This window comes from Sinocyclocheilus anshuiensis, unplaced genomic scaffold (genome assembly GCF_001515605.1).
Source record: "Sinocyclocheilus anshuiensis isolate Anshui unplaced genomic scaffold, SAMN03320099.WGS_v1.1 scaffold38, whole genome shotgun sequence".
NCBI lineage: Eukaryota > Metazoa > Chordata > Actinopteri > Cypriniformes > Cyprinidae > Sinocyclocheilus > Sinocyclocheilus anshuiensis.
In genome coordinates, this window is record NW_015544213.1 from 1015328 (window position 1) to 1024420 (window position 9093).

The window sequence follows — 9093 nt, forward strand, 5'->3', positions numbered from 1 at the left end:
GTTTTTGTAAGAAAAATATCCATATTCAAAACGTAATAATCACTTTAATGTAGCTTGCGCTCACTGTTGTACACTGCAAGCAGTTCCGGACGAATGACGTATGGAGGTCGGCTTTGCGCATGCACCACTCAGAAGTGACGCACGCGGAAGCACAGGGGAGAGATCAAAATAAAACAACGGTCAAGAATTAGAAGTACAAAATGAGGATTTGTAAAGAAGAATGTCGGAGGATTTCGATATAAGCCAAGAGGAGACTGGTTTTCCTTTGCTAAAGTAAGGAAACTTTGCTTCTTTTGCTCCTGTTAACAAACGTTGGTTTTCACGAGACTCACTGGTGCATGCGCAGCGCTGACCTCAGAGGTCATCCGCCCGGAACTGCTTCCCTTTACAACAGTGAGCGCAAGCTACATTAAAGTGATTATTACATTTTGAATATGGATATTTTTCTTACAAAAACGCATCGATTCGCTACAGAAGGCCTTTGTTTTTTTATGGATGGGCGCTTTTTATTTAACTTGTTTTGGACTGATGAACTGCAACACCCACTGAGTGCCATGAAACAGCTTGAAAGATCAAAGACAATTTTTAATATAACTCTGAAAGAAGAAAGTCATATACACCTAGGATGACTTGAGGGTAAGTAATTTATGGGCTAATTTTCATTTTTGGGTGAATTAACCCTTTAATGCTGTTTGTGTTGAGTCATCTGTATTAGGCTATACTCGGTCATCGTTCGCTACACCTGCCTCACGTCCGAATATGCATACTTTCTAAGCGTAGTAACAAACAGCGGTACATGAAACGAGTATTATATCCGAATTCAAAGCTTCCATGAAACAAAGAGAATAAACAAAACCTGACCTGTGGAACTTTGTTATTCCTTGAAGACATGGAAGTTGAGGAGCAGTAGGCCCTACTGTACAAGTGTAAATAGCCTGTACTGAAAATATATGGTGTTATACTGCTGGATTTCTATTGATAGGAGACAGATAAATAGACAGTAATATAGATGGATATATCCAGGGACAACGGATGCTTTTAGGGTGAATTGTAATCGTGTAACTAGAAGCGCGTGACACACCTGTTGCTGTTTTCGGGCAGTGATGAAGTAGTGACCCAGACTGAGGAGGAAATGTGGAAATCCACGCTCTCTGGATCAACTCTTCACTCGCTGAGAGCACAGTGTCAGCTGTGAATTTGGCTCCCAGCGCCATTCGAGTGTCAGTAGATACAGTGAACTCACTTATCCTCACAGTGTCTCCATTCAGTCGTCCCCTCCATATAAAGCTGTGCTTTAGACACGCTCGTCATAATGGCACTCACACGTCTTGTTGTTAAACAGGCCTTGGGCCAGTAAATTTCTGCTAGATTGAATTTAAAATATGTTGTACATTATGCTGAAATGTTTGTTATTGAAAAAAAAATCATGCACACAAACAACACACAACCTTTAAAAGTGTTTTATGAACAAAATATTTAAATTTGCACCTCAAAAACTATAGAGAACATTTTATATGGCAGGAATGTTTGAACTTTGATTCCCGATAAATAAATCAGCTTTTGATTTTTGCTACATCTGTGTATTCGGACAGAGTCACTTAAAACCATTTGAAATAATAATAATATGTGCATAAGACTGTCAGGATTGGACCTGTTTTGTCATGTGTTTCAGTTCCTGTTTTGCCTTATTTGGTCTTGTTCCTGTCCTTGTTTAGTTTGATTATTAATTGATTCCCCGCACCTGTCTGTCCCTCGTTATCCAGTCCTTATAAGCCCCAGTCTGTTCAGTTTGTAATGGTCGATTCTACTTGTGCAGGCTACTACATGTGTTGCTCAAGCGCCTGTTGTGATGGTTCCCAGTGTTTCCTTGATTAAAGACTGCTGAATGTTCCTTCGTGCCTCCCGTGTTCTTTCTGAACAGCGTAATGTGACAAAGACAAGACAAAATTCTCTCTATTCAGAGATTAAATTAAAAAAACTGCATCAACTCTGCATATTAACTTGAAACGGATATGTGCCAAAATTCAGCACGGGTGATTTTTAATTACTTTTTCATTCACGGTCAACTTTTAATTACAGAAGCTGATTATTTATCCTTGCCAAGTTCTTCTATTATTGCATTTGGACAGTGTTAAAACGTCCTTTTAGGAAACACTTTATCCTGCCTCATTGTTAAAAATAAGCCACTGCCCAGACATTCAAATATCAAACTCAATAGCCCATACAAGTGTCATTATGTTTTGTTAAATGCAATTTCCATTCATTTTTTAAAAGTTATTCTTACTGTTAAGAATCGCAAGGCCAGCTATTTAAATTGATGTTTGAATAAACCAATGGTTTGGTGGAGCTATTTGGCCATCCTAGCTGGTGCAGAAAGGGTTAATAGAGAGTTTCTGCAGTGAAGACCTTGAAAGTTCAGGGACTTTCGAAGTGTTAATGTGCTTCTGCTGAAGAGTTACTGCACCAATCAGTTTGAAATCTCCTGTTTGCACTGCCAAACCACACATGTAGTCAGTCGATGTGGTTCCTTTGTTTATTTGTGATTAAAAAAAGAGAATTGGCAAGGGACAGGAACCTCTTTTAAAGAAATCATCAAGGAAACCTCAGGTTTGTCACTTTAGATAAACAATGACCAATTTGGAAAATTTACTTTAGCACTTGTTCGCCATGCATTACAGTTCATCTGAGGATAATGTCTTAGGGTACTTGGACTGATGCTCAGGAAGACGTTTTCATTTTCAAGGTTTTTTTTTTTTTTTTAAAGATGTTTTTCTCCTGAACAATGCATTGCAAATTGCTCTGTATATGAGCACCAACATCCAATTAGCTTGTTCCTAAAAGAACATATGTCTGAGATGCTTGTTTAGACCATAACTTAAAATAGACCATTTCATGGAAGAAAGTGCGTTTCTCTCCGGTTACCTATTTGGAAAAACTCTCGAGTCTTATCTCGTAAAGACTACAAAGGGATGCTGCCATTTTAACATGAAAACAAATAATTTAAATGTTTGCAGCTCATACAGCACAAGGTCATGTTATGGTTGTTTATACAAAGTACATAGAGAATGCAATTTATGACAAAACATATTTTTCAAATATTAGAGCATTTTGGTCTTCCTTTATACTTAGATATGAATTGTGTAATTTGGTTGTGTATAAATATGTTAAGAATTATTGTATTGTACTGTAAAATGATGTTTAATAGCACAAAAATACACATATCAATTACATATTTCTTCATTTTCAAACATTAAACCTTGGAACCTTTATTTTGGCAATTTGTCTGCAAATAAATGTATTCTCTGTGAAGCGTGGCACTGTTCTTTTGACTGTGTGCTGTTTATGATAGTGTTTCAGCATCTCATAACAGCTCGATTCACAGTAAATGAACCAAACCTTTCAGAGACACTGAAAATTCTGTTATCATGAGTTGCATGCGTGTAATCGATCACAATGTGCATATAAATTAAATTTGACAGTTATCCATATCTCAGTATTGAGTTTATCTTGATATATCATGCAGCCCTACCTGAGAGAACAACAGAAAGCAGCATCAAATGTGTTAAATGACCAAATAATTTACCCAAATGCTGATTTGCTGAAAGACATTCAAGAACGAAAGTACACGCAATATGCAATGGCAAAGAAACAGCTTCCTTTTCAGAAAGTTTCTCCTTTTACTCCATCCATTTCTCACTGTGGATCCAATTGAAGATGCATTTAGGGGTTGTGGTTAAGCCAGACCGGTCACAATTGGGGCAACTGTGATGTGGAGGGGCAAAAAATCGAGGAGGAAGATATTACTGCTGCATTTTCACTGGGGCAAGAAATTCCACCCGGCTCGAATATGTTTTGACTTCAGTCCCGGCTCCTCGTCAAACCCATGACTGTCAGTCGGTGGGCTATTTCTGGCAGGGTCTTGGATCCAGGCAGGGCCGGGCCCATTAGCGGTTAAAATTAGGGTGGCCTGCTTGTAACAACACACACTCTCTTCCAACAAAGGCGTGCGACGGTGAGGATAGCGGTGCAGTAGGGTGCAGTAGGGTGCAGTGTCATGGTCATGTGCTGCCCATCATCATTGAGTCGTGTGATTCTGGAGACAGCTGAGAGCGAGGGGAGTGGGGGGCTGTTTGTGGGGTTTTGGGTAGTGGAGGACACCCTTAGGCCAAACCTTTTTGTGCAGTTTGAAGTCATGAATGGGGCCCTGAAACATTATCAGTGTTGGTTCAATGAAACTCACCGGAGAGACAACTAGCACATGCGTATGTGCGATTGGGATCAAATGGGTTAGCTGACAAACGAAGCACTATCTTTGTGTTTTTCAGCTCCGGTGGGGCGATTAGGGAAGCGGGTGGACAATGCAACACAATATAACATGATTTGATTGTGCCACATTGGCAGATGTGTCCTTGGTCTCTGAGCCCTCTATTGAAGTTTTTGTTTCTACGTCTTATTTATAAGAGGCCATTAGGACTGTGGGACAGCACACATCTCTGAAAGATTATAAAACGCATAATAACAACAAAAAAATTATAATTTTAAATAAAATATAATGATTAGCATTTATTCTGCCCTTTGAAAAGCAGCTTTTGGGAGGTAATTAAAAAAAAGAAAAAAAGAATGGAAACAATGATTGTTTTGCTGTTTCAATATTTATGAATGTCCAATTTTTCCTAATACACATAACTTGATTGTTTATGACTAGTTGTGATTCAGTGAAGTAAAAGAAACTGTTCAAACTGTGATGCAGTGAAGTAAAAGAAACAGTTAAAATTAAGTTCATGAAACATCTTTATCATTAGTATTATGATTAGTATTTGTAGTCAAGTTGTCACTGTGTTGGTAGAAAATGTTGTTTGAATGTCCTTTTAATGTTCGTTTTTAAAGGTCTTTGCTAAATTTTCAGATTTTCTGATGTTCTGATTACATTAAAAGATGTATTTAAATAATATGTACTGTCTATTATAGCTTAAATTGCATATTTTATTCATATTAAACCACATCACTCCCTTAGTAACATTATAATTCAACATTCCTAGAATGTTGTTAACTAAATGTAAAAAATTGTTCGAAAGTTTGGGGTCGGTCAAAAATACAGTAGAAATTGTGAAATATTATTATAATTGAAAATACATTTGAATATATTTTACAATTTCAGTAATTCCTGTGATGCAAACCTGAATTTTCAGCATCATTACTCCAGTCTTCAGTGTCACATGATCCTTCAGAAATCATTCGAATATGCTGATTTTTAATGCTCAAGAAACATTTCTTATTATTAACAGTGTTGAAAACAGTTGTGCTGCTTATTGTTTTTCTGGAAACTGTGATACATACAGGATTCTTTGATGAATAGAAATGTCAAAAGAACATCATTTAATTTAAAGTAATCTTTTGTAAAATGTCTTTACTCTGACTTTTGGTCAATTTAATGCATCCTTGCTAAATAACAGCATTCATTTCTTTCATAAAACAATTGTACTGAACCTAGCCTTTTGAACTGTAGTGTATTTGTTCAGGAAGGTTATTCTAACACTCTACTCACATAAAGAAAACTAGACTGATTGGTCTATACAGTCATTATATGGTCCACAATGCAGTAACCATATGGCTTCAGTTTAACATTTGTGACCCTGGACCACAAAATCAGTCTTAAGTCGCTGGGGTATATTTGTAGCAATAGCCAAAAATACATTGTATGGGTCAAAATTATTGATTTTTCTTTTATGCCAAAAATCATTCGGATATTAATTAAAGATCATGTTCCATGAAGATATTTTGCAAATTTCCTACTGTAAATATATAAAAACCTAATTTTTGATTAGTAATATGCATTGCTAAGAACTTCATTTGGACAACTTTAAAGGCGATTTTCTCAATATTTTGATTTTTTTGCACCCTCAGATTCCATATTTTAAAATAGTTGTATCTCGGCCAAATATTGTCCGATCCTAACAAACCATACATCAATGGAAAGCTTATTTATTCAGCGTATAGCTGTATACATCTCAATTTCAAAAAATGGACCCTTATGACTGGTTTTGTGGTCCAGGGTCACATTTAATAATTTGAAGTTGCTTTTAGAACAGTTTATTAACTGTGTGTATGTGTTTGTTTGTTTGTTTGTTTGTGTTTTATACTAGGTGGGGCCAAGCAGACAAATAATGTGAAACGATGAGAGACAGCTGATGACAGCGAAATCAGATTAGCAGAAAAACAAGTGTAAGGTACATACCGCAGGAACACCTAAAGCCGCCCAGTGCCTGCAGTCTGACCCCGGTGGTGACAGAGGCAGCTGTCCTGTCTTTTTTGCCCTTCTCTGTCGCCATTAATTTCCCACAAAGGCCCCCAGTGACAGTTCCTTCATAGTGGCCATACTTGGAAACAAGGTGCATCACAGACATGGGGAGAATGGCATACACAATTTAGACACACAAAAACAGCCGCTGACACCTGGAAGGAGAGAGAGAGAGGAAAAGAAAACCTTTGCACTTCCTTGCAATTATTCTGTTAAATCATGACTTCTTATAAATGCAGTAAAAATGATCAAATTAAAAAAATTTGGGGGTCAGTAAGATTTTGAAAGAAGTCTGAAAGAAAGAAATTCTGCTCACCAAGACTGCATTTAATTGATTAAAAATAAATAAATGAATATTTGTGATGTCAAAGCTGAATTTTCAGCATCATTACTCCAGTCTTCAGTGTCACATGATCAGGATCATTCTAATTCTTAATGCTTAAGAAACATTATTATCAGTGTTGAAAACAGCTTTGCTGCTTAGTTTTTTTTCAAGATTCTTTGATTATAGGAACTTCAAAAGAGCAGCTTTTATTTCAAATTGAAACGTTCTGTAACAATGTAAAAGTCACTTTAAATCAATTTAATGCATTCTTGCCAAATAAAATAATTAATTTCCTTAAAAAAAAACTGACCCCAAGCTTTTGAATGGTGTAGCAGTAAAGCTGCGTGTGCAATATAATGTGCCACAAACAACAGTAGTGGATAATTTTGTCTCGCTGCATGCTTTTTTATAGCTTGTTACTGGAAAAGCTAGACTGTTTTGCAAACATCAGCTACTGTCAGGCTATATGTTGCACTGCTAATTTAAGTAGTAGTTAGTTTTTAACATTGAAATGCATCATGCAACAATTTGACATAAATTATGTATTTTAATAATCAATCATAATAATAAGAAAATATTTGTAATGTTTTATGCATTTATTCTTTTATATAGAAAGAATCCTTGACATTTTCAGTTTCAGTCGACCAATTCCAGTTCCACAATATATTTTCCTCCAATTTCATATCATACATCATATTATATTTTAAGAAATGACTTTGAATTATACCAAAATTTGATTCAATTGAACTGGATGATGAGCAAACTTTAGATTTCATGTTGCAGTTCATCATCTAGGAAAAAATTGTGATGAAATCTAATTAGAAACATTAGAAACACTTCAGAAGAAAAAACGAGTTTTGTAGGTTTGATCATTTTACAGATTCGATTTTAAATCGCTAGTAAAGTAACTTTTGCCATGGTTTCTTAAGAAACCATCATCTGTCTGGTCGTTGCTCCTCAGGGCCCTAAATATTGCCTCTCAGCTATGTAAATGAGATATGTTAATGAATAGCTTCTTTCATCACATGGAGTGCAATGCAACTATTCTGTCTATGTGTACCTAGGCTTGTGTTTATGAAGAGATTGTGCCAAGCACTCAGAGTAAATGAAAATATACACTGGGAGAACCATCTCAGGCATCTCCTATAACAAGCTGCAGAAACTCTCTGAAGCATTGCAGCTATGTTGTGGGGAATCTTGAGAATCTGAAGCTTAAACCACTGTGCCTTCAAGCCTTCAGCGAGACCTCAGGGGTGAGGGGGTGGCTGTGGATCATCACCACCCGCTCACATGATTAAAATGATTTTCCAGGATCTGGGCCACAAAGGTTTATGTCACGGACTGCTGGAAAGTGATTTGCTAGAGTCTTAGTTGAATGAGTTGGGCGTCATTGTGTGGTCTTGACCAAAAACCTAAACTTACGCCGCATATGTCTTGACTGATAAAAGATGAAAATGCACAGCGATAGTGTGAATACTGGGTGCTAAACTGAGCAATGAACTTAGAGAATGCACACTTTTACAGCATGGCACCTTGGGAAACATGCCGCCGGAGTAATACACTTGTTCCGCATGGCAGGAGTTCCTGATTCTTGTGGCATCTCAATAAAACCAAACACAGTAAATAAACATAAATGTACAGTATCATCTTATCCAATATAGAGTGGCAAAAAGTCAATCACAGACATAGAGGCAGATAAATGTCATTGGGCCTCATTCATGTAAAAACAAGCAGAACAAATTTTTGCATTTCTGCAATCCTTTTTCCATGCATAAAATATATAAAACCATACATAAATTGCAGCTTTCAATTCAATATTTTATGAAAGAAAAATGAAAAATAATTTATATTGTTATATTTACATATTATTTTATATGTTATATATACATATTTGATATATTTACATATTATTTAATATATATATATATATATATATATATATATATACTGTATCATATTTAAGAACCTTTGTACATTTTCTCTCATCTTGTCTTACCTCGGACAACCATTTGTTGTTGACCCTAATAATACTCATGTAACCAATTATTTCTATGTACTGAGGAAGCCAGCTTCAGAAATGCTGTCGTTGCTGTCATGTGTACACATCATAAGTCTTCCGTGTGACTTTTGCTTTGACTTGATCAGGTTTCATTTGAGAACCTAGAAAAGCCCTTTTATGTCAGTAGCTTGGGTCCTGTGACCAGCAGAGGCCATCATCTTGCAGTATTTCAGGATGAGGTCACAATCTTTTTCTTTACTCAGGCGCTCTGCCAGTTTCTCGACACCTGGCTCGGGACTGACAGCTCTATGGGCGTCCCCATGAATCACCAGTCATGTGGCGGGGCCTCCACACACTCAGACAGACACAGAGTTATAAACAGCTCTGTAACCCTAGTAGGACAGCTGAAAAAGAGACTCAAGAAACAAAATGAGCGGCCAAGAGTGAAGAGCACTATCTATCTATCTATCT